General features: G+C 37.2%; 1 protein-coding gene across 2 annotated transcripts in view; it reads left to right on the top strand.

The window, feature by feature from the left end:
* CDKL5 (cyclin dependent kinase like 5) overlaps positions 1–24815 on the top strand; it is a 142308-nt gene that overhangs the window by 23341 nt on the left and 94152 nt on the right. Inside the window, exon 1 of one of the 2 annotated variants that reach the window (XM_080377128.1) lies at positions 1008–20719. The exons of the other annotated variant lie outside the window; for it this stretch is intronic. The gene's annotated coding sequence lies outside the window, so the exon portion shown is untranslated. Of the gene's footprint in view, positions 1–1007; positions 20720–24815 lie in introns of those variants that run through there. 2 annotated transcript variants of the gene reach the window in all.

Genomic DNA, 24815 nt, shown 5'->3' with positions numbered 1-24815 from the left:
ATTATGAATCTGTGTAGATGTCCATTTATTCTTGCAATGATCTGCTGTGTAGTCCCTAAAGTAGGAGTTAAAGATGTATAGAACTGGATCATGTGGAAGGGGACTTAAAACAGCAAAAGTGCTATGTATATATGTGTATATAAAGCAATGAATTAGACTTAAGTGAGACTGTGCTAGAGTTGCTGCAGAGAATATTACATGTATTATAAAATCCATTGTTATTGCTCTGTATAGACAAGCTCAGCACCTGTGGTAGAGACATAAGCCTTCTAACAGTGGTTTCATTTCTTCATAATGAGTTAATGAAAACTTAGTGTCTTCTCTCGGAATTTTATAGTTTGGCCTGTAAAATTTCAGTACAGTACTGAAATAATGAGGTGACTGACTTCTTATATACTGGGTTTTAAAGGTAAAAATCCTGCCAGAGCGGGACAATTTGTAGTTACTATGAAGAAGATAGGTGATTATTCATATTCCTCAATTTTTATTTTGTTCTCCCAGGGTAAAGCAGTGTAGAGAAAAGTATTAATGCTGAAAAAAAACCTAATAACTGGATGGAATGCAGGCTTAGTGCCCTTCTTCTTGTGTGGTCTGATGCAAACTGATTTGCCTACCAAATTGTAGTGGCCCAAGAGATAGGAACGAAGAGAGACAGCATTGCAGTACAGTGTTTGAGATACAAATGAAACTCAGGATTTTGCCAAAATCTTGATTTCTGGAAAACTGTATTACCGGTAACTAACCAGTGATCAAAAATAACTTTTGTTTTTCTCCAAGGCTGCAATTTCTAGCTTCAGTTTAACTAAGCTGCAAAACAGGTTCCATGATTAATATTTAAACAGTATTTATCTGCTGAGGATGCTGGTCCCAAATACTATTCTCTACTTCATTGTGTAACATTCCCCTCTTCACAGGAATGCAAAGTAGTTCCAAAATTGAATCTGATAACTTTAAGTTTTATAATTACAAGCAGAATTTCTCAATTATATTAGGAAATATAATATATTAGGAAAATGTGTTGTTACAATTAAGCATTACTTTGTAACTTGTTCATTTACTGTAGCAATACTCTTCATGTGGTCCCCACTAACCATGTGGATACAGTGAGCAATGCTCAGACTTAAGAGAAGTAAGTATTGTTAATGAACATTGAATCACATTTTCCTGGCAGAGTGATAAATCCAATTATCAAATATTAATCTGCAGTGTTAATCCAGGAAGCAGAATTTGTTAATGTTTTTCATGGTAGTGAAATGACAACGTAACATCATCCAGAAAAATGAGTTTTGAAGGCTCTGGTAAGAGTATGCAGTCTTTACTTAATACAAAATAATATGAACACTTAAAATGTGTCTTCTCAAGCTGTAGACTTTTCCTTGTTGTGACAAAACCAAAACATTTTAGAAAGCCCAAGTAAGAAGAAGCTGTGATAATTTTTATTATATATATATATATATATATAAAAGGCTAGGGTTTGAGGGGTTTTATCCCAGTTGCCATTCCAGAAGATGCCAGTTTTACTAATGAAACTTCTGCTCCCTTCAGGTAATCCTGAAAATGTCCTACTGAGTAAGCAATCGGCAGTCTTCAGCTTGAATTACATTCACATCTGTTTTAAGTCTTATCAGTTTACTGATCTAAGTTTTGTGGTAAAGAAATTATACCCATGCAATAGCTAATGAATTGCAGTACTTCAGAAGGGAGTGGTTCCTCCATCCCATATGTAGGATTTAAAACACTTTGCTTGAGTAATTGCCTTTAATTTTGTAGCCAATTATCTTTCCCTCTTTTTCTGTTGTATTGAGCTTTTGTGTTGTTACAGTTCTCCTTTATTTCAGCCTTGCCTGTTTCACCAGCAGCAACCCATCTGTTCTTGATTGCAGGTCTCTCCTTTATTAGACCTAGCAGAAGTCTATTGTATTCATGATTTTGCATGAACTGCTTTTTTGATTTAACTCCTGTTTTGTTTCATTTCACTGAGAGAAACTTATGAAGAAGCAGGATTATGCTGGAAAGAAATGCTTGGGTAACTGATGGGCTTCTTGATACAGTTTTAAGCTTGTAGCAGAGCAGAAGATAGTTTAAGAAATTAAAAAAAAAAAAAAAACAAAAAAACAACAAAAACTCAAAACAAAAAACCCAGATCGTGGTTCAATGCTTGTGCAAAGATGTGGAGTTTTTTAGTTTGTTGGGTTTTTTTGAGACCACTGGCTGCTCTGTTTGATTTGCTGTCCTTAAGCTCATTTTAAGAACTTATAAAGATTATAGTATATACATTTAAAGCAACCTTGTTTGTCTTGCAGTGTCAATTTTATTTGTCACTAAGAGCAAGGAAACCACCAGTTCCATACTATATGGTGAATGCATCCCTATGTCTCAGATATCTGCTCTGAATTGAGCAAAGCCTTCATCAATATCATTGTCAGCTTGAAATTTATAAATTTGGTAATTGAATATTGCAAGTGTACTTGTATCCTGTGATACATACAGATTTGGAGATAAAATGTGAAATGAACATTGAATTGCATTTTCTTGGCAGATATATAAATCCAATTATCAACATTAATATGCAATGTTAGTCCAGAAAGCAGAATTTGTTAATGCTTTTCATGGTAATGGAATGACAACTAGCATCATATAGAATTTTATTAAAAACTTATTTAAATCCTATTAGTTTGGAACAGATATTGAAATATATGGGAGTTTCTAAGCTTATTTAAAAAGATGTTTCTTTACTAAATGCAGAAAAAGAAGAAATTGATACATCTGATCATACTAGCTTTTTGGTGGGTTTTTTTGTTCTGTTTTTTTTTGTTGTTGTTAAGTAGACAGATCTGGAACTGCTATCTATAATTAAGGTTCCCAAAGCTTCCCCTTTAAGACCTAGCTTTTAAATTGCTTATAGCTTTTGCCAAATGTGTCTGGGCTGAATTTTTTTTTTTCCCCCTTCTCTCCACCCTCCCTATACTGGATGACTGCCTCAGCCTGATTATTTTATTTGCATGTGGTTTGGTTCTGACTCTTATTTAATTCAAGCCAAAGCAGTTGTTTGTTGAGAAAGAAGCTACTTCAGAAGAAAAAATTAGAAGGTTTCTTTTAAACACCTTCAGTGCTGTTACAATATTTAATAAGGAACAGAAGGATCACCTTCTCATGGGTTTGTATTTGGTCAAGTTTTCACTAATAATGGTTAAAAACTGGCCAGGTTTCATGCACTTGAATATATGTGTGTATGTGCATGTGTATAAAATTCCTATTTGAGTGGACTTATTAGAATTTAGCAGTGACCTGGATCCAAAGATGAAAAGCCTGAGGACAGCAGAAAATTGATCTGACTTGATATGAAGACAGGGCTTAGCCTATAGGATAATGGTGTGGGAAGGGGAAGAAGGTATTTGAGGACAATGTAGAGATAGATTATCGAGAATGGAAAAGAAGACAAAAAAGTTGGGAGAAAAGGGTGGTGATTGGAGGCTGCTGAAATGCCAGATTTTGGAAGGGAGTCTCTTCAGTCTGCGTCTGCTGTGACCAGAGGCAAGGTATGTCTTTTATTCCTGTCTAGTGCTGTTTCTTCACAGCATCACAGACTGATTGAACTTGGAAGGGAATTCTAGAGGTGATCTGGTCTAACCCCCCCTGCTCAAGCAGGGCCACCTAGAGTCAGTTGCTTAGGACCATGTCCAGGTGACTTCTGAGTTATCTTCAAGGATGGAGACTCTGTAGTCTCCCTGGGCAACCTGTGGAGGGCTTGGTCACCCTCACAGTGAGAAAGTGTTTCCTGGCGTTCACGTGGCACCTCCTGTTTTTCAGTCTGTGCCCATTGCCTCTGGTTCTGCTGCTGGGCACCACTGAGAAGCTGCTTGTGAAAGCTCACTTTTCAGTGGGTGCAATGATTGCTTGAATGTCAATGATATGTCTGGGACAGTCAGAGGTTCTGACTAGCCTTTGAACTATCTACAAGCTTCATGCAAAATGACTTAATCTGCTTTTCGAGTTTTTGCACATGGTCTAGAGAACCTACATAAAGCTATGCCTGTGTGCACATAGGCAAATTGTTAAAAATACTAGCGTAGCAAAATAGACTATTCAGTTAAGAAATGAGAAAATTGAGGTGCCAGTGTCATCTGAATTTGTGGTCTACTGTGTTTGCTTTTCAGTAATTGTATGGTTGCATACCCACACCAAACAGGAGTTAAAAAAATGAAATCTTGAATAACTGATTATTAAATGAGCATTGTATATTGCACAGAGTGAGCAAAATGGTAAAGAAAACAGTATTTACAGTGTTAGAACACTGGTGGGAAAGCAAATTTGCTTGCTTTCTTATAGGCTCGGAGTGTCTTGATCACTGTATGGTATGAGCACTTGGTACAATTCTCTGATTTTGTGTTCTACTTGGAAAGGTGGGTGTTCCCATTTGACCAGACTTGAGTGGGCACAAAGTTTAAAATATTTTTTAGTATTTAGTGTCTCATTTTAGATACTTAGTTTTTAATATTTAGTTTAGTACTTCATACTTTAGTTTTACTCTTCTTGAGATCAGTTGCAGCTGTGAATGGTGTACATGCTTGGAAAAACCTGCTTAAGCTATCAAGGTGGGAACCCAGGGAAGAATGACAGAAGAGTTTTTCCATGCTGTACAGATTTTTTTGGTAGCATTTGTTTTACGGAGCTTCAGTGCAGTCCATTTAGAAATAATTAAATTTATTGACTTGTTTGTCTTGTGTAGAGCTTCTTGAACTTAATTCCAGAAACTTCCTGGCTGGCCATGTAACTGGCTTATTTGTGCTGACTTCCTTTGTTTATTAGAGAGTATAGTTAATCCGTGGGAGGATGAAGATAATTTAATTTTTCTTAAATGATATTCAGGAAATTTGGCTCTTCCTTAATAGCTTGCCTGTACTAGAGTAATTCCTTTAACTGAATAGGCAAGGGACCTAATACGGGTTCTTCAAATGTTTAAATATATTTTCATTCATGGTAAATTAAACTTCCACTTCTTGGAATGCTGTAGGGGTTTTAAGAAAAAATATATCTATTTTCTCAGAATGATTCCTAATGCTTCAGTTTGTTTATATCATTCTAAAAGTCTTAAATTTTGAACTTATAAGAATGTTCTACCTCAAGTACTAGACTAATGTTATCCTTCACACTAGGAAGAGAGGGATGGATACTACATCTTCATGACAGTTACCTTGTAGACACGTATTCTTGTATAGGTTTATGGAGATGCTCATCGGTTATGTTTTCTTTTTCCTTTGTCCAGTTCCCTCATCACGGTACCTTAATGATCTATATTTAGTATCCGTAGGCATTGAATTAAACAGCATGGAGTAGTGATATACCCAGGTCTAAGTATGTGACATAGGAAACACATTTGTAGCTGTTAAAACTAAGTGAATTTACTGCTTTTAAAAGTACTTCTGTCTTTCTTAATCTTTGTTCAAGCTAATCTGTGTTGCATTGGGACAGAAACATTCAATTTATTTTTTTTAAACAGGTATGATTTTTACCATTGCAGTTGTCATGCTACTGAAAAAAAATTGTCATGCTACTAATCTGTATCTAACAGTAGTGATTAAGTCTCCACTACATCATTAACAGAACTAGAAGACAACCTTGAATGTATTTGTTGTGTTGAAATATTAATGTTAACCTAGGCTGGGTTAAGAGTAGGTGTGTGGGAGTCCATGTATTCTAGGTAGCTTGATCTGTGAATTGCCTGTAGTGATACGAGGCTGGAATTGTCATCTAGCAAGAGAAAACAATGGCAGGATACTCCCAACAGCTTTGATCTCTTTGCTTAGAGTCATTGTATGGAACAGCATTATTAACCTGGATCCTGTCGGATCTAGATGGCAAAGCTATTCCCAAGTGTCCCCTTGAGCCTGCTTTGATGGTGGCGTAAAGGGAGAGCAAAACTTTGGGAGGGGCAGGGAGTCTGCTCTCTTATCTTCATTGTGTAATATCTTCTGGACTGAAAAAAAATATAAATTTTATACTAGGTTTACTGCAAAGGTTTTTGGAAATAGTATCTAATTTCAAAGAAGAAAGCCTAATAAGTGTATGGGGATTTCTTCCTTTTAAAAATAATTACATATACTTGTTAAAACAAATAAATTAGTGTAAAAACTTAAACTAGAACAACTGTGCTTTGAGCCCAGAGTGGTAGAGCTGGTAGAAATAGGGATTTGCAGTCAGCAATGGATACTTGAATTTGCTGATGATTTTACATGGATCTGTAGCAGCTAGAATTGAGTATCTGATTGTATCCTAAAACATTTTACTATTGTTTTGCAAATATTTGTGGACACTTATTTTTGTTAGTTTTATTTTTCAATTCTATGACCTTCTATAAACTCAGACAAAAAAGCTAGTGTACTGTACAGGCTTCTTAATGCTTACATAAAGAAAAAAAATCCCTGCTCAAACATCATAAAATAATATTAGGGCGTTTTAACCTTTCAAACACATGCTGGTCTTACCATGGTAGAGACTGGTTTTTAATGATGAGGTGTTGGCCAACTTCTGTTATGTTCTTTCTGAGTGGGCTGACCCTTGCAAGTATTTGTTTTGCAAACCAACAAGCTCAGTTTTCTGTGTCTGCAAGGTTCATAGATTTTTGTTAATGTTCTTCTTTGAATAAAGATGAAGGCTTTTTAGGTGGGGATTTTTTTTTTCCTTTAAGGAATAAATAATGTAGTCCTGTGGGTTATTTTTGATGCTACATGAAAATTTTCATATACTAGAGCCCTGAAGTACTTTAACTAGAAAGTATATTAGGGAAAGGGGAGAGGAACTGACAAAGGTGATGACATGAAAATAAATTATACCAAATTTACATAGACAATACTTAACCTCACCCGAAGAATCTGTTACATTACCTGAGAGTTAATACTAATTAATTCTAATAAGTAAACTTGGAAATATCCTTGAAATGACTGCAAGTGTAGATTTGAATCAAAACCTGCATAAACTGATATCTGAGGAGAATAATCAGTAGGGGATATGTTCCTTCGTATGTGTTCTCATGTAAAAATTAGGAATATTGAAAATTGTAAGGTCTTGGAACACTTTCTGCTTAGATGAAGTCAACAAGGATAATTGAAGTCCAGATGGAACCTGTTGCTGATGTTATTTTGCACCTTTTTGCCTGCACTGTACTGGCCTGTCAGTCATTACAGCAGTCCCAAAGCCAGTTTTGCTGTTTCATGTATAATGAGATTTTTGCAAAATTTGATTGATACTCAAAAAGAAGCATGTGTTTGCATATGGCATTTTTTCTTTCTATGTCTGAATTCAGTGTTACTTTTTTGTGAAAACTTACTCTTTTTTTTTTTAAAGGTGCACTGTATAGCTGTACGTATACTGAATACTTCTTTCCATGTACAGTATGTTAATGATTTGAAAAATACAGTCAAAACTTTTGTACCAGCAAACCTAAATATTAAGCTGTATAAAATTAATACCAGCAAGGCACCTCAACATAAAACACTGTGCTATTTCCAAGAAAAATAAAATCTGTAGTATTATTATATGACTTAATGCCTAAAAATAAATACCATATGTCTTGCAAAATATCATCTGTTCTCTGGAAAAGAAACTTTGTCAATGCCTTTTGCTTACTGTACTTAGTTGACTGTAGTCCCTTATTACAGTCATTGTTCTGGCTACTGATGAAGCTATTTTAGAGCACAGTTATTCAAAGTTCTTTTAAGTAGACAAAAATATTACCTTTAAAAAAGTTACTTTTTCTTAGGGCTGAACAACATGAAAATACTAAAGGCAAATTATTTTTCTTGGGCCTGGAGAAAGTACAGGCTTTATAAAATTTTCTGTGCGGAATTTCCAATCAACTATTACTGTTGTGGTTTATTCAGATGGGTGGAGCAGATGGGTGGAGCTGTAAGTTCTGTGGAAAATTTGCTAGCAGTGGTGGAACACCTGAAAAAGCACCCCACGATCTCAGTTGACCTTGTTTGATTGTTCAACTCATCTGGGCCCTGCCTTCTCCTTCTGGAACATGGTGATTGTGTACTGAACTCACTTAAAAAGGAGAAACCAAGTAAGCACAGGGCTTTTCAGAATGGTAATTTTGAGGATTGACAAGCACCTTTTCTTTCTGCATCTTGATTTGTGGGCTTGGAGGGGTTCCCAGTTGGGTACTGGGGTTTTACCTGAGTATGAAAAAGAAGCTAATTGGCCAGAATGACACTAAAGAAAATAAAAGAGATTCCATTTCTGTTCACTGCACATAAGAAAATTTTAGTTTTTCTTTAGAGATTTTCAAGACTAATTGGATGCCATTAGAGAAGCTTTTAAGAGGAGGAGATGGAATCAAATTTAGAAGTACTTTTGTAGACTTCAGTTTTCCTAGCATAGGCATATTGCAATAGGTTGGTGTGATACTGGGAGATAGTGCCAACAATTAAAAAAAAAAAGAAAAAGCAAAACAACAAAACCCCAACAATCTTTGGACAGTTCAGTGAGCTTTTTGTTAAATGTAAATGTGTGAATAGAAGAATGCTAAGTACAGAAGCTCCCTTGAGACTGAATAATTGTCTGCTTCTCCTTGCACTCTTAAATTTGTTTTGGTTTTATGTGGATTGTTTTCTTGTTGTTACTGATTTGGCTGTAAATGTGTTACAGGTTTATTTTTTTGCTTCAGAAACTACGATCGAAGCACTTTGTCACCTTGTTGTTCTAGCTTGTCTTGTTAGAAATGCTCAGCAATCCTAGTAAGAATTATAGGCTAAGGCTTGAGCAACCTAATTGAATGCCTTTGTCCTGCTTTGAACAAGAGCAGACCGGGCATTCTCGTTTGGTCCTTCCAGCCAGAATGATTGTGTGATTCCAATCTGGTGCACCTCCTTCTTCATAGCTCTGCTGCTCGCTTCTGGAAACCAGTTTTTGGTGGTTTTTTTTTTCCATGGGCTGGGTGTGTTTATTGGTATGCCGTGCAGACATTCTCAAAGACAAATGCTTCTTTGCATTTTCCCTCCTATTATTTTTCCTTATAACTAGGTATACTGTATAGTGTATATACATTTATAAATATACGTGCATCTATAAAACTATATACTGTATGACAAGTGGTGTGTTTCTGGCTGCTAAGACTTGGATGATGTGTCTAGAGCTTCTTGCATCTTTGCCTCTACTGTCTGGCAAGTTATGTGGTGTCAAGAGTTTATTACATGAAAGCTGATACTGGCAGCTTCAGTTACGTGTGTTTAGAAGCTGGTTAGTAAATTGGTCAGTGCTTTCCAGTGAATTAAATTACATGCTATAAAGGTGAGCATTTTTAATTAAGATAGCGCATTTGAGTGTAGCTGGTTTACACGTTGATGCCAAATAACCTATGAGTGTTCAAAAGCATGCTGATCTAAGTTACATGTTGAAAGAGAAGTTCAGTGTAGGTGTAGCTTTGCTGGAAGCCAAGCCCTTAGCAAATGTTGATTCCTTCCTTCCAGCTGTAAAAACTCTTCTCTGGGTTGTCTACTCTTTTCAGATCAGATGAGCTGTTGAAGCTGTGTTGTTGTTACAGGCACGAACGTAAACACTTGTTTTACTCCTAGTGGAGATGTCCTTGGCAGATTGACATTTCTCTGGTGTGGCCTCTGTTGTTTTTCCTTTTCTTGTGTCTACATGTGGAGATAACTAGAAAGACTTTCCTGTTTGAGGGGAAAACGTGTGTCGCTATCTTGCTGAAATGGTGGGTTGTTACCTGTTGTGCCCTAATGACATGAGGTTAGACTGGACAGTATCTCTAAAGGCGCTGTAAAACTGTACTACTGTTGTACTCCCACCACCCAAAACCTCTGTTATATTTCACTTTTAAAGTAACTTACTTGGGGGAATATTAAGATTGTATGGCTCTTCTGAGCTAGGTTTTTGAAGTTGGTTTTCCTTACTGCAGCAATTTTTTTGGTATGGAGGTTAGAGCCCTAGTAGGATGTTGGGACTGAGACCCTGCGTGTCTAGTGAAGGCAATGGAGAGGACTCGAGCCTTGTGCTCATATTTCGTGTTGTCTTGAGTTGCTATGTGAAAGTTGGTTGGTGTTAATTGAAGGCTTGTCAAGGCTTTGGCTTCATTTCTCTGTGGAATTTAAAAAACATTAGAGCGTCTAGACTTGGCTGTGCTTTGCTCTTCATTTCTCAGTGGTCTTTTGCTGATTTATGTGCAGAGTTGGTGCAACACTCTGGAGAAGACTTTTTTTGAGGATGAAATGTACTTATCACCTCAAACTGACTTGGATTAGATTTAAAAGAAAAGTTGAAGTAATCTTAGGGGGTTTTTTTTTGTTTGTACTTGGGGTGAGGAGAAAGTGTTCTGAGATCAACATGGTCATATCCTTTGGCGGGTGCTGGGGTCATTACTCTTACCAGTTAGGTAGCTTGCTGGTGAGAGTAGTGAATGCTGTACTTCTATGGCTGTGAATGAACTGGATCACCACACCAGTGGCTGATGCTTTGTATTGTGGTGGCTTTGGTTTGTAGAGTTTTCCTAAGTAGTTTACATAATCTTACTATAAAGAATATTTTCAGTACTAGGCAGATTTGACTTTTCATAGCAGTAGATTATCTTTAAAAAAAGCTTCATACCTTTAAATATTGTATAAATGTTATTGGGGGAGATCTTGACTTTTAGTTTAGCGTAAATCTGCCATCAAAAAACTTTATTTTAACTAATTAGGTTAGAATTTAAAATACATCAGGCTTTATGTATTAAAAGTATGTTTTCCTTGCCAAATTCAAACTGGCACATTCTGTGTCCAAACAGTTTACATAAACTAAGGTGGATAAATTTAGATCAGGCAAAGAACTGCTAAAAGGACATAAATTAAATTAATTCTGGGTTTTTGTACGAGTTACACTTGCTTAAGTGTACCTCTAATGGTACCTCTGTTAAAACTGAAATGTGTGGTATTATAACTTTTAGTCTCTTAAATTCTTGTACCTTGAAAGTTTAATGGTTTGCTATTTTAATTGGGTGCTTGAGACAGGGTTAAATACTATTTCACCTTTTTATTGTTACATTTGCTGAGGAAGTAGACACAGGTTTACAAACAGCTTTGAGGAGAGCTTACCTGTGTACAGTGTGTCTGGGGAGAGGATTTTCCTTTTCCCCCACAAAAGAAGAGGATGCAAATTTTTGATGGCATGGTGCATTTAAAAAGCGAGTGAAGATAATTTTTCAGTTCCACTTTTGGAATCAAGTATTGCAAGATCTCATTGCTTCAGGTTTGTGTGCAAATAGATTTGTCTTCCTAATAATGACATACCATTTTAAAATTATTAATAAAACTATGTACTGAACACAAATTAATGTAACCTTATTTAGAGAAAGTCCATCAGCACTTCTCTCAGCAGACTTAACATAGTTGCTTTTGTTTGCAGTATGAATATCTGTGAATTTTGGATTAAATATTTCACTGGTATTTTTCTTGTGTGATGGATATAGGTGTTAATGTGTGCTGGGGAATCTTTCAGAATCCCTGAAGTTAACCGCATTCCATGTTCTATTTCTAGTGTTACTTAGCTGCTGCTGCTGCTTACAGGCTAAATTAGAAGTAAGACCATTGCATTTCACCACCACTAGAGCTAAGGGTACAAAATTATTTAAGTTTTTAGTTGGCCAAGTGCTCAGCTTGCCAAGAAACAAGTCTCTAATAGTTGGAAAATGTGCTGATGGATTCCTCGCCCCCTACCCCCAATTAATTGAAGTTCATGAGATAGAATATATTTCTGAAGTTAATTGAGAGTTTATTATTGGAGCAGATTCAAGTACTATAAGAAGTTCTTGTAAGGAAAGAAGGAAAAAAAAAAAAAGCGGCTTGCTTTTACATAAGTAAAAGAAAAGTGCTGTTACCTCCCCCTCACACCCCCAAACAAGATGAGAATGGTATTAGATTTTGCATCTCTGTTTTTAATTGCAAATTAATAAAAATGGCAGTATAATCTGCTTTCACATCTCAGGGCAATAATGACAGACTTCATATTTTGAGAAGTTGCCTCAGTGCAGGAGACAGTTGACGTTTTTCTTAGTTGTCTTCATTAAAGTGGATATTGTTCTCCAGTGTGCTGGGCAAATCTGCTACTCGGATTGTGGTAGATCCTGGTGTGATCTGTGTCTCTGTTAAACCCTTATGCAGGTGCAGTTCCTTTGTTAATGCATAAGCTGCTGTCTTTACAGGTTTGTAAATACATTATTTCTTCAGTCCAAAGCGTTGCTTTATTTTAGAAGTGTGTTCTATGCACACCTTTCAGAAGTTGTCTGTATCAGTCTTCCAATCCATAGGTGTGGGATCTGGTTTTCTCTTGTTTTCCTCATGCTTTTCCTGCACTGGAAATTGTCGTGCATTACTGTAATGGTTTAGCCTTTTATAACAGATCTTTCAGCCATGGCAGAAGATATTCATCGGACCCCTTCTTCATTCTTGTAGAGTTCAACTTGTGAACTTACACTATACAAAATGAAATAAATGTTCTTTTTCTTGCTTGGGCAACTTGGGATCTGTTTAAAAGTGCTAAAAATAGTGTCTTGATTTGACAGTAAGTTAAGATTTTGGCTTATGTATGATTCATTTCTAGAAAGTAGAGAGTAGAAGTAGTAATCAAATTTATTCACATTCATTTTCAATAAAGAAAAGAAAGGTGATAAAAAAAATTAGCTGAAGTTCTAAGAAAATAAATTTGCTGGAAGGAGTAATTTGTCGCCTGTCATTAAAAATAGGTGCATGCATATGTACATTTCTCTGAATGTGTGTGTATATATATATATCTGCAGAGATAAAAATCCATATAACTGTATATCTGTACAGCTACTTGTGGGTGTATTTGTGAGGGGTTTTGGCCATTGGTTTGCATGAGAACCAGTTACAAAACTTTCCAGTTGTATTTCTAGGAATAAATTGGACAAACGATCATTTTTGTCAAGCTGAGTGAAGTGTAATCATGTTTTCAATTACAAAAAAAAAAAAAAAAAGACCCAACATAACATGTGCTGTTCTAGGGAGGGTGGGGAGTTTGGGGCATTTTAAATGAGGGGACAAAGTAAATGAAAGAAAAGCATATTTAGAATGGAACATTTTTTGGACTAAAGACCCATGATGGCAAAAGTTGTTGCATTATAACTTTTTCTTGTTGAATTTCTTGAAAAAGGCATAGCTATTGCATACACACCTCCCTGCCAATGACTGCAGTGACAGTCTTCAAAAGTTACTTTTACTCCCTCTCTTCCCCTCACCCCCCACCTTCAATTAGCATGTTAGACTGTTTTATCCTCATCCTAGTGAAGTTAGTTTTCTTCCAGATGAAGTAATTTAAAGGTATTGGTTTAAGTTTTCCTGCGAGCCAGGGTCAGGGAGAAGAATAACAGAAATCAGGTAACACAACTAAAATTCTGAAATTTTACTAAATATGAAAATTGTCATTACTCTCTATTTTTTCTGTGTTCTGGCTTTCTGCAAGTACATATCCATAAGGTGACAATAACAAATTTTATGTCCATTTTACATTACAGGCAGCTAATTAGATTTATTCTTCTAAAAATTAAGACAGCATGCAGGGAATATAGCCTACTTTACCATTATTCAGTGTTAACAATGGAGAAGAGAAGGTGGTTTCTAAAGTTGGGTACTTAATGCAAATTCATTCTCTTGCATAAGCTACAGAGCAATAGAACATTGTCATTAAAACTGACTCATAGCATTCAACAGAAGGTGTGTTTCAAGCTTTAAAAGTGCTAAGAGAATTACTAGACTACTAAGTGCAGTCTAGTAAATACCTTGCAGTGGGAAAAAATACTTTAGCTGGTTTTTGTTGCAAAATGCTGTTGTGCCAATTGTCAGGCAAGTATTTTGCTTTTTTAGAAAAATCTGAGCATGCAAGCAGAGAAATGGAGTTATTCTACGCTACTGAGTATTTTGATCAGTTTAAAAATGGATGCAAATAGGCTATGAAATGTGTTTAACATCCATGTTTGAAAGTCTAGCTCAGGATGGAGACTCTTACATTACTTGATTGTCTTTTAGTTCTGTTCATTGGGGATAGGAGGAATGTCTCCTGTACATTAAAAAAGTCTCTCTAGCAGTAGGTATTCAGTTCTGTAGAGTGGTGGGTTGGGTTTGATTGGGTTGGGTTTTGGTTTTTTTTGAGATACGAGTAGACAGGAACAGGAAATGCATATCTAGGACCACGAGAGGACGAAGTGTTAAACTTGCATGTAAAGTGGTTTAGTATGCAGTCTCAGCAGCAAAGTGGTATAAATTAGATAAAAAGTCAGAAATAATTCTTATTATCTGAGTAGATAGTGTATCCCCCATTCTACCTGGGTTGCGAAGGAAAGCGGAGATGATTCTTCCAGTGTTAGAAAGGCACAGAGAAAGAGAATGTTAGTGGAAAGAAATAATGTGGTGCAGTTAAAACTGTAATCTTGCATGTTGTCTCCCTACCTGTTGGGCAGTGGCTTCTTTGGTTGCACGTGCTGGGTTAGGCACGGGGTCAGTGCGCTGTTGCTTTGTGATTACTGCCTGTGGTGGATGATGAAATGTTTCAGTGTGCACCCATTCAGTTATAGTTTCTTGATGACTGATATTTAGGTCTGCCATTATATGTGTATGGTTTTGTACAACTTGCTTACTGCAAGCAAGAGGTGGCTCTTTCATCTTTTTGATTTGAGCCTTTCACCTCAGAAGCTCCCTAGCAGCTTTCGTCACTAGGTATAACTGAAATTCGGGAAGTTCTTAATCCTCTGAGACATGGTATGCCTCATACGGTTGCCAGCCCTTATTTTCTTAGATTTTGTTACTTTACTTTTACAGGAAATAAATAATAACGATTTGCTGGGAGCAGACTTTTGCGTTCAGATCTCCCAAATTACTTGTGTTTCTCTTAATGTTACAGGACTATGTGTACGAGAAGAAACTAAATATATTACAAACAGGAAAGTCAGTTATGCAAATATTGACTTTTGGGTGCTGCAGATCTGTTTTGTTGGGTTTGGGTTGGCTAAAATATATCTCAAATCTCATTATGAACTTGTTGTTTATGCCTGAAACATCTTCTTAAATTTTTGTTTTCATCTTTTCTTTCATTCCAGAACTTCCCTATATGCCAACCTTTCACTGTTGTCTTCCATGACTCCATGGAGTAGCTTCCTTTCCCTTCCTCCCTCACCCACCCTTCTTGCCCTTTGCTGGGGCACTGCATTCCTTCTTTTTTCCCCCTTCTCCTGCCACCCTCCCCACTCTATAATTAAACTTAAAAGAGTCAAAGAATAGAGAAACACATGAAGGATGAAAATCAGGATTACGAGCTTTTTTAATTACCTTTCTTTTGGTAAGCCTGCCAACATTGTTTACTGTTTAGATGCATCTGCCTTTTCTCAAGACCTGTTTTTCAGGTCCTTTTTTGGGTCATTTACATATCCAGACATGCTTTTGCTGCCATGGGAATCTCCCATGCAAGAAGCCGTCAGCATACCAGAGAAAAACTGTTGGCGCTTGTGAAGCAGTCTGCTTGGAAGAAAGGTCATGCACCTGCCATTTCTTACTTATGTTTAAAAAATTTTTCATTGAAACATAAACTTCTAATCTAGATGATTCTTCACTTTAGATTATAGTGAGAAACTTGTAAATACTAGTCTTTCACTTTTTTTTTTTTGAGGTAGCTCGTGCCTTTTAGTTTCTCTTTAATAGAAGAGAACTCTTTAGTTTAGAGACCATTTTGCGAGAATAATAACGTTGACTAGGGCTGTGGCATTCTTTCATTGGGCTTTTATTTTAAATACTAGACTTTTGACAAAAATACTAGTCAGCCGTGGTTTGTTGGATATGTATGTTTTGCCAGTAGATTGATGGTGGTAGATGAAGGTATAGAACAAGTAAAGGCTGCATTTGTGATAAGGAAGTTTGTGTGAACAATCATACTTATAATTATTGGGATAGTTTCCTTGTTATGTGAGATTGAAAATATCTTTTTTTTTCTTTTAACTATTAAATGGAAACTGCTAGGCTGGTATAGCAAGTGAAGCTATTACTTGATTTTATTTTTTAAAGTCATTATGGAGGCTGGCATTGAAACAGTATTGTTTATTATTAGAAAAAAAAAATTATTACCACATCCTGTTCCCAGAGATGAATCAAATTGCCTTCTAATGTTTTTGATGGTTTTTTTCCCTGAGTCATCTGGTGAGGCTTTCATTTACCTCAAGACTTATATTTTACCACAACTGTGTTCATGCAAAGAACCAGTACCATAGCATGGTTTTAAACATTGCACCTTCACACATTATTTTATATACAACACCCAGAGGCTTATCGACACAGAAAAAAAGTTTCCTTATCAAAGAACTTAATACCTAATGAAAGGCAAGACCCAAGAATGTATCTAATAGTTGAAATAAGCAGGAGAGGAAAAGTGAACCTCCTAAGTGATTAAAGTCTTTGCAGTTAGGCTTCTGTGGTGGGTTGACCCTGGCTGGACGCCAGGAGCCCACCAAAGCTGCTGTATTGCCCCCCTCCTTAGCTGGATGGGGAGAGAAAAATATAATGAAAGGCTCATGGGTCGAGACAAGGACAGGGATAGATCATTCGCCGATTACTGTCATGGGCAAAATAGACTCGACTCGGGGAAATTAATTCATTACCAGTCAAATCAGAGTAGGATAATGAGAAATAAAACCAAATCTTAAAGCACCCCCACAGTCTTGTCTTCCTGGGCTCAACTTCACTCCCAGATTCTCTACCTCCTCCTGCTGGCAGCGAGGGGGAGGGGAATGGGGGTGTCGGTCGGTCCATCACAGCTGTCTCTGCTGCTCCTTCCTCCTCAGGGGGAGGCTCCTCACACTCCTCCCCTGCTGCAGCGTGGGGTCCTTCCCATGGGAAACAGTCCTTTATGAACTTCTGCAATGTGAGTCCTTCCCACGGGCTGCAGTTCTTCACCAACTGCTCCAGCGTGGGTCCCTTCCATGGGGTGCAGCCCCTCAGGAGCAGGCTGCTCCAGCGTGGGTCCCCCATGGGGTCACAAGTCCTGCCAGCAAACCTGCTCCAGCCTGGGCTCCTCTCTCCATGGGGCCGAAGGTCCTGCCAGGAGCCTGCTCCAGTGTGGGCTGCCCATGGGGTGACTGCCTCCTTTGGGCATTCCCCTGCTCCAGCGTGGGGTCCTCCACAAGCTGCAGGTGGATATCTGCTCCACTGTGGACCTCCATGGGCTGAGGGGCACCGCCTGACTCACCATGGTCATTGCCACGGGCTGCAGGGAGATCTCTGCTCCAGCGCCTGGAGCCCCTCCTGCCACCTTCTGCACTGACCCTGGTGTCTGCAGACAGTTGCTGCTCTCACATAGTCTCACTCCTCTCCCGCTGCTGCAGATCATTATTGTTTTTCTCCTTCGTAACATGCTATCACAGAGGTGCTACCACCACCGCCAATTAACTTGGCCTTGGCCAGCGGCAGCTCCATCCTGCAGCCGGTTGGCGTTGGCTCCGTTGGACATGGGGGAAGCTTCTGGCATCTTCTCACAGCAGCCTCCCCTGTAGTGCCCCTATCCCCAAACCTTGCCACGCAAACCCAGTACAGTTTGATAATAGGGGTTATGGAGTCATTTAATTTTGAGAAATAAAATAATAGTAAGAATGTAGTCTGTTTTAATATAAATTACGGATACCAAGTTTAGAAATGGCAAATAATTTTTCCACTGTAGATTAAATTCATAATGTACGGGAAAGGTATACAAGGGGAAGTATTCTATGTATTTCAGTATTCTCAAATGGTCTCATTAAGGGAGTAAGTCTCTCCAGTGCTCCAAGCCTGTTGGCAGGGTTCATGTTCAGCCTTGCTGTGATCCACCTCTATTCTTGGATGGTGTGTACAGGATGGCAGACCATCAGCCTTCATAATTATGTCACTGGTTTCTCAGTTTCCTTTCGTCTTCATGGAAGGTAGCTCTTCTACCTGTTTCCTTGTAGCAGAGCTGCTCCCTGCCTTATAACATACTAATACAATATGTGTCTTCCAACCTGGAACTCACCTGCAGCTTTGCAGTAGGGAGCACAATGGTAGATTTATTTTTTTTTTTTTTTCCGGAAAAAGTACTTCTGTTTTGCCTAATGCTCTAATTACGTTAAATCTACAATCACTAGATTTTATAATTTTTAAGCTGCTAGATTTTATAATTTTTAAGCTGCCAAGCTCTGAACTGTCCTGATTGTAGTAGTTTTATTTTATGCTGTATGAGATGAAACTGAATCTTTTGATCATTGAAGAGATTTTTGAGTACAAATATTCAAAAGCTGATAAAAATCACAACAGCCTGTTTTCTCCACCACAGCTTGGTTTCACTATAATTTCAATGGAATTTAAATGTTGTGTTTAGGTAAAACAAATGGTACGTGAATGAGTATGAGCAAGTGTTGCTTCCAGCATGTTTTTTCTTGTATACAGATGAACTTTTCATTAGTATCCATTCACTGGTGCAGTTAGCAGTAGTGGACATAAGCATATGATCTTGTGCAGAAGATAATATTCTGGTCTTTGTTGCTTTTGCCTGATTATTTCCAAGTTGATTTTTGCTGCTTTTAGATGACATCACTAAATTAAATTTGTGGGTTTGTTTCTGTATTTTTTTTCTTTACTGGAAAACTGTTTACACGTTTTCCAAATAAACTTGATCACCTTAATACATCTTCCAAATATATTTACAGTATTTATGTAGCAGACTGAAGTTCCCTTACCTGACGATGTTCTAGGTGGCCTAGCATGAGGGCATCTGTCATAACAGCACAAGTTGATTGCTCTGTTGCTGTACTTTCTCTGTAGTGGATTTGCATTGAACATGAAGTTTATTTCAGGGTTTTCAGTTTAATGTTCAGAGTTCATGCTAGAGAACCTGATACATTGATGCTGCCCCATCTATGGCATGGCATTCCAGAAGACTCAAAGCTCTGCTCTGAATCCTCTGTTTCAAGGAAGCTTATGTTAATTGAGAGGAATTGTTGAATTTTGCTCTCCTGTTCGGTCTCCAGAATGTGAACCTCTTTTATTGAACTTCAGCTTACTGTAATGGTTATAAGATCTTAATGCAATCAGGGCCACTTTGGTGTTCTGTCTTCTTGACTTGGGTTTCACTTAAACTTACCCAGATAAGTAAATCAATTAACAGGTTGGTTTTTTTCATCTACAAAGCGTGGCAAAACTCACCTTTTCTTTAAACATGGTGTTTAATTACTCTAATAGACATCAAAACAAAAAAAATCTATGAAGTGTTAAAATAAGCACGTGCAAACGTTTTCAGTATTGTACATGCTGTTATCTCTGAAATCTGTAGAATTGGAGCAAACATCTTGTAATAGACTTTTACACATTGAAATAGTAGCAATACCTTCAAATTCAGATGAAACTTTGTATGGAGAAATGTTTCTGTAGGTTTCAATTTCTTTAGGTTTTTTGAAGCAAGCCGCTTTGAGGTTGGTGGAGTTAGAGAGTTTTTCTAATTAAAAAAAAAAGCAAACTCAAACAAAACAAACCCCAGCACTCCCCCCAAACCCCTCCACTATACTATTTGCCCACCATGTGATTTAATCACTTGTAATGACTTTTGTGAAAAACTGCCAGTGATGAAAAGCCTTTGTTTCTTTAAATATGTTTCCTCCACATGTGCTTGTGTACTAATGTGAATTTATTCTTGAAATTACCTGTCTTTGGGTGCTAGGACAGTTAGTAATTGAGTGGCTTCTTTTTGTCTTTTATTGAAAATTTCTTTCCAAGGTTCACTTTGTGAAAGGTGGATTGGTATTATTTAAATAAAATGCTTCTGACTATTTGTCTGGAAAACACATCAAGAAGGAATGATAATTAATTTTTGTAGTGTAATTAGAATATAATTCTGTTCAGTTGCATGTATTATATTTTCATATTAATATAAAATTCTGGAGGACACCCCCCTCATATTTTTGTTTGTTCTATATCTTTGGTATGCACTTTTAAAGGAAAAAGTGATTTTTTTTCTTTTTTTTCTCTTCAGATAGTGAACCAGTAATCTGTATTTAATTGCATGTTTGAAGTTTACAAGTCATTGCGGTTATTTTGATCTGCATTAGAATGCCCACAGAATTTAATTTCGGCATTCATTTCAGATTTATAAATACTTTATATTCACCTTTACTTTTCTGTTCTCTTATGAGAAAGCTCTATCCCAGCCAAAGCCAGTGCAGAGAGGAACATCTGACTTTTAGAATGTGAATGGGAGTTATTTTTAGGACAATGAAGACAAAACTGGGTTGGTCGGAGGGAGAAGGTTTGTCAGATCAGAAAAAATTCAGTCTTTTTTGTGTGTGTTAGGAGTCTTTAAATCACCAGTATGCTTTGTATGTATGTAGGAAAGATGTGGTGGTTGATCTAATTAGGAAAGCACCAGAGGATTTTTTTATTTTTTTTATTTATTTTTTTTTGCAAAATGGCCAGGTCTTTTCCACTTGTTTTGTCTGCTGACAGCGTGGTGGCATAGGTTTGCTGATGCGCAGTTTGTGGCTGCTGCCCTTGTGCAGAGGAACCTAGCAGTGCGCTCGTTGACAGTAGGCTGCTGGAGAACAGAGGGACTGGAGACCATGATGGAAGAACTGGAGAGGCCCTTTCTTTCCACAAATACCCTGCTGAGCTAAAATTTAGAACAGTCCTTCAGCTGACTTGCTGCTCAGTGCTTCTAAGTTGTTCCCTTAAAGGTAATATATTGTACTTTTCTTGGACAGGAACTCCCTCTGCTCAAGACTATAAATGTGCTGCTTTTTTTTTTTTTTTGTGGTAAAGGAGGAAGACTTTTATGTTCAACGTTATTATTTATTTTTTTCTTTTAAGCATAAATCTTCAAACAAAAATGTGGAAATTGAGTCAGAAAGTGGGTTTTAACATGTAACTCTATTCAGAGAGTAGGGGGTTTTGGTAATCATCAAAGATGGGAAAGCTATGCCTGTAATATTATTTTGTAGCCTAGGGCTTTACAGTCTGTGGCAGATTGTCAAAGATAATAAGGGACTAAATAGTAAGCAACATGACAAATGAATATAGGATATTACTGGAGACTGGTGTTCTCAGAAGAGAAAAGGAAAGATTAAAATGACAAAACCAAACTTCTAAGGAGACCACTACAAATACTGTGTAGATAAAGAAATATTTAGCTCCTTCCACAGGAAGATATTCTGTTATGCAATAAGACCTTCTTCTATCTAAAAATATAAGCTGTTTTTTTTTCCTTGCCCCCCTTTGCCTAACAGTATCTCAGTAAGCAGAAGCGTGGTTTTGCTTTAACTACAAATGTTGGGCACTTCTGTGTGATAAAGTGAATGCTCCTTGTGCCAGATGAGACTGCAAAGGCTGTGGTTTTAGCAGATTGCTGTTGAGAGCATTGTCCTCTGAACAGTGGTTGTTTTTTTTCAGAGCTGCTGCAGGTATGGCAAAGACAGCCTAGCATGCGTAAGGACCAGCATAAACTGCGTAAGAAGCTGTCACACCCCCAACAGACACATTTGTTAAGGTTCTTATTGGAGAGGAAGACTAAAATGGAAGCAAAATTCTTTCCTGTCCTCCTGTTATGACTCATGGGAGCTGCTTTTGTGCTCAATGCTTTGATAATCAGTCTGCTTATTTGTCAGTATGGTCTTAGAAGCATCCTGCTAAGCACCCACTCTTTTTGAGTTGGCCACAGCTGTTAGAGAAGCTCATGAATCCTGTGTTTTAACTATGAGAAGTGAATTCAGTTCATATATGCAAGATGAGATGAATTTATTTTTGAATTGTTACTTGCATACAAAAGGAAGAACAAGATTTTTAAAAAAACCCAAATCGTTAGTGGTGCCCTGGTCCTCAAGCTGAGTGTTCCTTTAGGAATTTAACCAAACGGGTATCACTGATAGTTGGGACCTGATTCAATCCCTTTTATTTGTTGTGTGCTTGCTGCATGATAGGAACTTTGTTCGGGTTCTTCCCCCCACACACCCCTGGCCCTTGCTGCCATGGAGTCATTCTCCCTTTTAGGCCAGTTATGTGACAGTGAATTCCTTTGATGTATAAATTACTCAGATAAGTTTGCAGGTTTCAGTATATCAACAGCTATTAAAAAAAAAAAAAACAAGCAACAAAACCAAAGGTGAAAACAAGTCCTCCGAAACCCAACAACAATGAAGTTAAGTTCCAGTGATGATATTAGCAATGTCAATAAAAGCTTTCTGGAACTGAATTTTAAAAGCTGTGAGCTTGTGCAAGCAACCTTGGTGTTTTGCTTTTCCATAATTTGTTCAAGTTTGACAGTTTTCTAAATTTTGTATTTATTTTCACCAGCTGTTCTTTTCATTCCTAATTTTTTTTTTTATGAGCAGAGGAGGATAGATTGAAGCTTGGAGTATGAAAAATGACTTGCTTAATTGCAAGTTCTTGTTGCTTTTTATCTCTTTCAGCCTTTTCTTTTTTCAACTTCCACTTTGTGGGTTTCTTCATATTATGAAATCTTGATGGCTCTTCCTGCAGAACTGTGTCCCATTAGAAGGTCTACTGTCCCTCTACAAAATGGAAAAACAACAAGTGGTAGCTTTTTTCCATATGCAAGAGCAAGACTGGCAAAACTTCACTAGCAATTTAATTACATTTTTTTCCCCTCTTCATTCTTAAAGTTAGAATATTACTACTAGCTTCCTTACAGCTGTTTAGATACTGAATTTGTTCTTTCTAATCTGTAATCCCTCATAATACTCCTGGCACATTCTTCTGTATCAGTAAATCCAGAAAATTTTCTCCAACTATTTTCTTAACTCTGTCATTTGTATATTCTGGTATAACACTGGATCAGGTGCTTATAACTCTAACTGAAGTTTTCTGGAAAATCTCAAGAAACAGACCTACACATACAAAGGGGAGAAAGAAAGATACTGTAGTAGTAGTAAATCATGACTGATAGAGGTAGCTAAGCATCCTTTCATGTGTGCACCTTGTATGATAGATGATGTGCCAGGGTTTGCATTAATGTGTAAACATCAAAGATAGATACTTACATGGTATAAGTTCTTTACATCTGTTTACTAACCCACTGTTTTGTTAGTGAATGGATGAAAATGTACCCAGCCCCTAGAAATCCTTAGTTGTATCTTCTCAGTAAGTAAAAAATAATAGATAAAAAGATTGAATTTACTACTTTTGTTAGGAGAGCAATAGGGGGTGAGTGTATTAACTACTAGCAAGAAGCTTGTTTGAAAGCTAATGGATGACTTTGAAGTCAATTAGAAGTTTGTAACTAACTTCAGGGTGCAAATTGCATTCTGTCTTGACATATGAATTGAACTGTATACTTGATATACATTATACTGATACACAAATATAACTATATTTATGGAACAGCTTTATTTCTCCAAATTTTGTGAAGACAAATGTCTGTGTCAAGTTTTTTATAATTCTCACTCGATGTCTTAAAATCTATGTAAAAGGTGCTTCATCCCTCCAGCTATCGATGATTATAAAACAATCACTAGCATTTTTATTTAGGATTGTGACCTTGGAGTGAGTGCTTAGGTGGGATCCTTTTGGGTGATGCTTTAGGATTCCTAATGGTCATGAAGGAAAAAGGAAGTGGGGAACAGCTGGAGTTTTCCCCATTGTTTTATTTTAAATGAAATGATCATATGCCATAATGTTGTATTAGTTTGTTCATTCCTAGAATGTTTATACAGTTTTTGCTTTGCACAGATAAGCCTTACACGCTATTGCAAAACAACTACATTTGTATTAAAATCTCACGTTATTGTAGTTCTACATTAAGTAAAACTAACTTGTTCTTGTTCATTTCCTGATGTTTCATTTTGCTGAATTGGCTCTGCATTTTGTAGAATGCTATGGTAACATTGAGACCATTTCAGAGATCTGTTGGTTTAATTCATAAGTTGTTGATGTATTGAGGCAGCCAGATTCACAACAAGGGCTGTTAGGAGAACGAGTGCTATTTCCCTACTGAGAACCTCTGAACGGTAAAGAATGGCCTTATTTCCTCTTCTGCAAGTGTTATCATTCTAGCCAGCAGGCAACTTATTAAAACAGACCTATATGGTACTCCGTGCAAAGAACAAAATTGTGGTTGCCATTAATATGATTTTCCTTGCTATTTCCAGTATTCAGCTTGAAAGAACCCAAGCTGTCTTCACTAAGTTATGGAATAATGTTATTCTTGCTATGGATCAATTCCTTGAAATAAATTTTTTTGGTTTAAACTTCTAGATTTTTTCTTTTTTTATTGTAGTTACTCTGCTGTTTGCAAGACTGTGTTGTTTATGGAGTTTGATTTCACGTTACCAGATTTCCTACAAGAGTCAGTGATTTCAAAAATAGTCTGAACAAGGCCAGTGCCTTTCAAAAAGCAGAAAAATCCCTAAAAGTTCAGGGGGTGCTGCCACCCAGCAAGTATTTTTAGCAGTTTATCTTCAATCTTTCAGGAGCTTTTGAAAGCAAAGATCTCAAATAAGTGTATACTTCTTGTCTAGGGATTAGGTGGGTCTAGCTAGTCTGAGTTCACTAATGTTGCAGGAGAGAACTAGTTTGAATTATTGCCTTGCTTGAGGAGATGTGGCAAAAGGAGTTTGGGTATGAATCCATGCTACTGCTGCATGTCACTTGTCATCTTTTCATTAGCTTTCCCTAGTTCAAGATTAGGTTCTCATAAAATGCTCTCTGCAGAGGAGTTGTGCAGGAACTCTGGAGTGAGCATAGAAGAGGTGGGTCACTCAAGTGTAGTTTTCTTTTGGGAGTCCCCCTGTATCCATATTACCTTTGCTGTCAGTCATG

Source organism: Falco punctatus, assembly GCF_963210335.1.
Source record: "Falco punctatus genome assembly, chromosome: 2".
In the NCBI taxonomy this organism is placed as follows: domain Eukaryota; kingdom Metazoa; phylum Chordata; class Aves; order Falconiformes; family Falconidae; genus Falco; species Falco punctatus.
The sequence above is the reverse complement of the archived record's forward strand: the minus strand, read 5'-3'. Positions and strand labels throughout refer to the sequence as shown.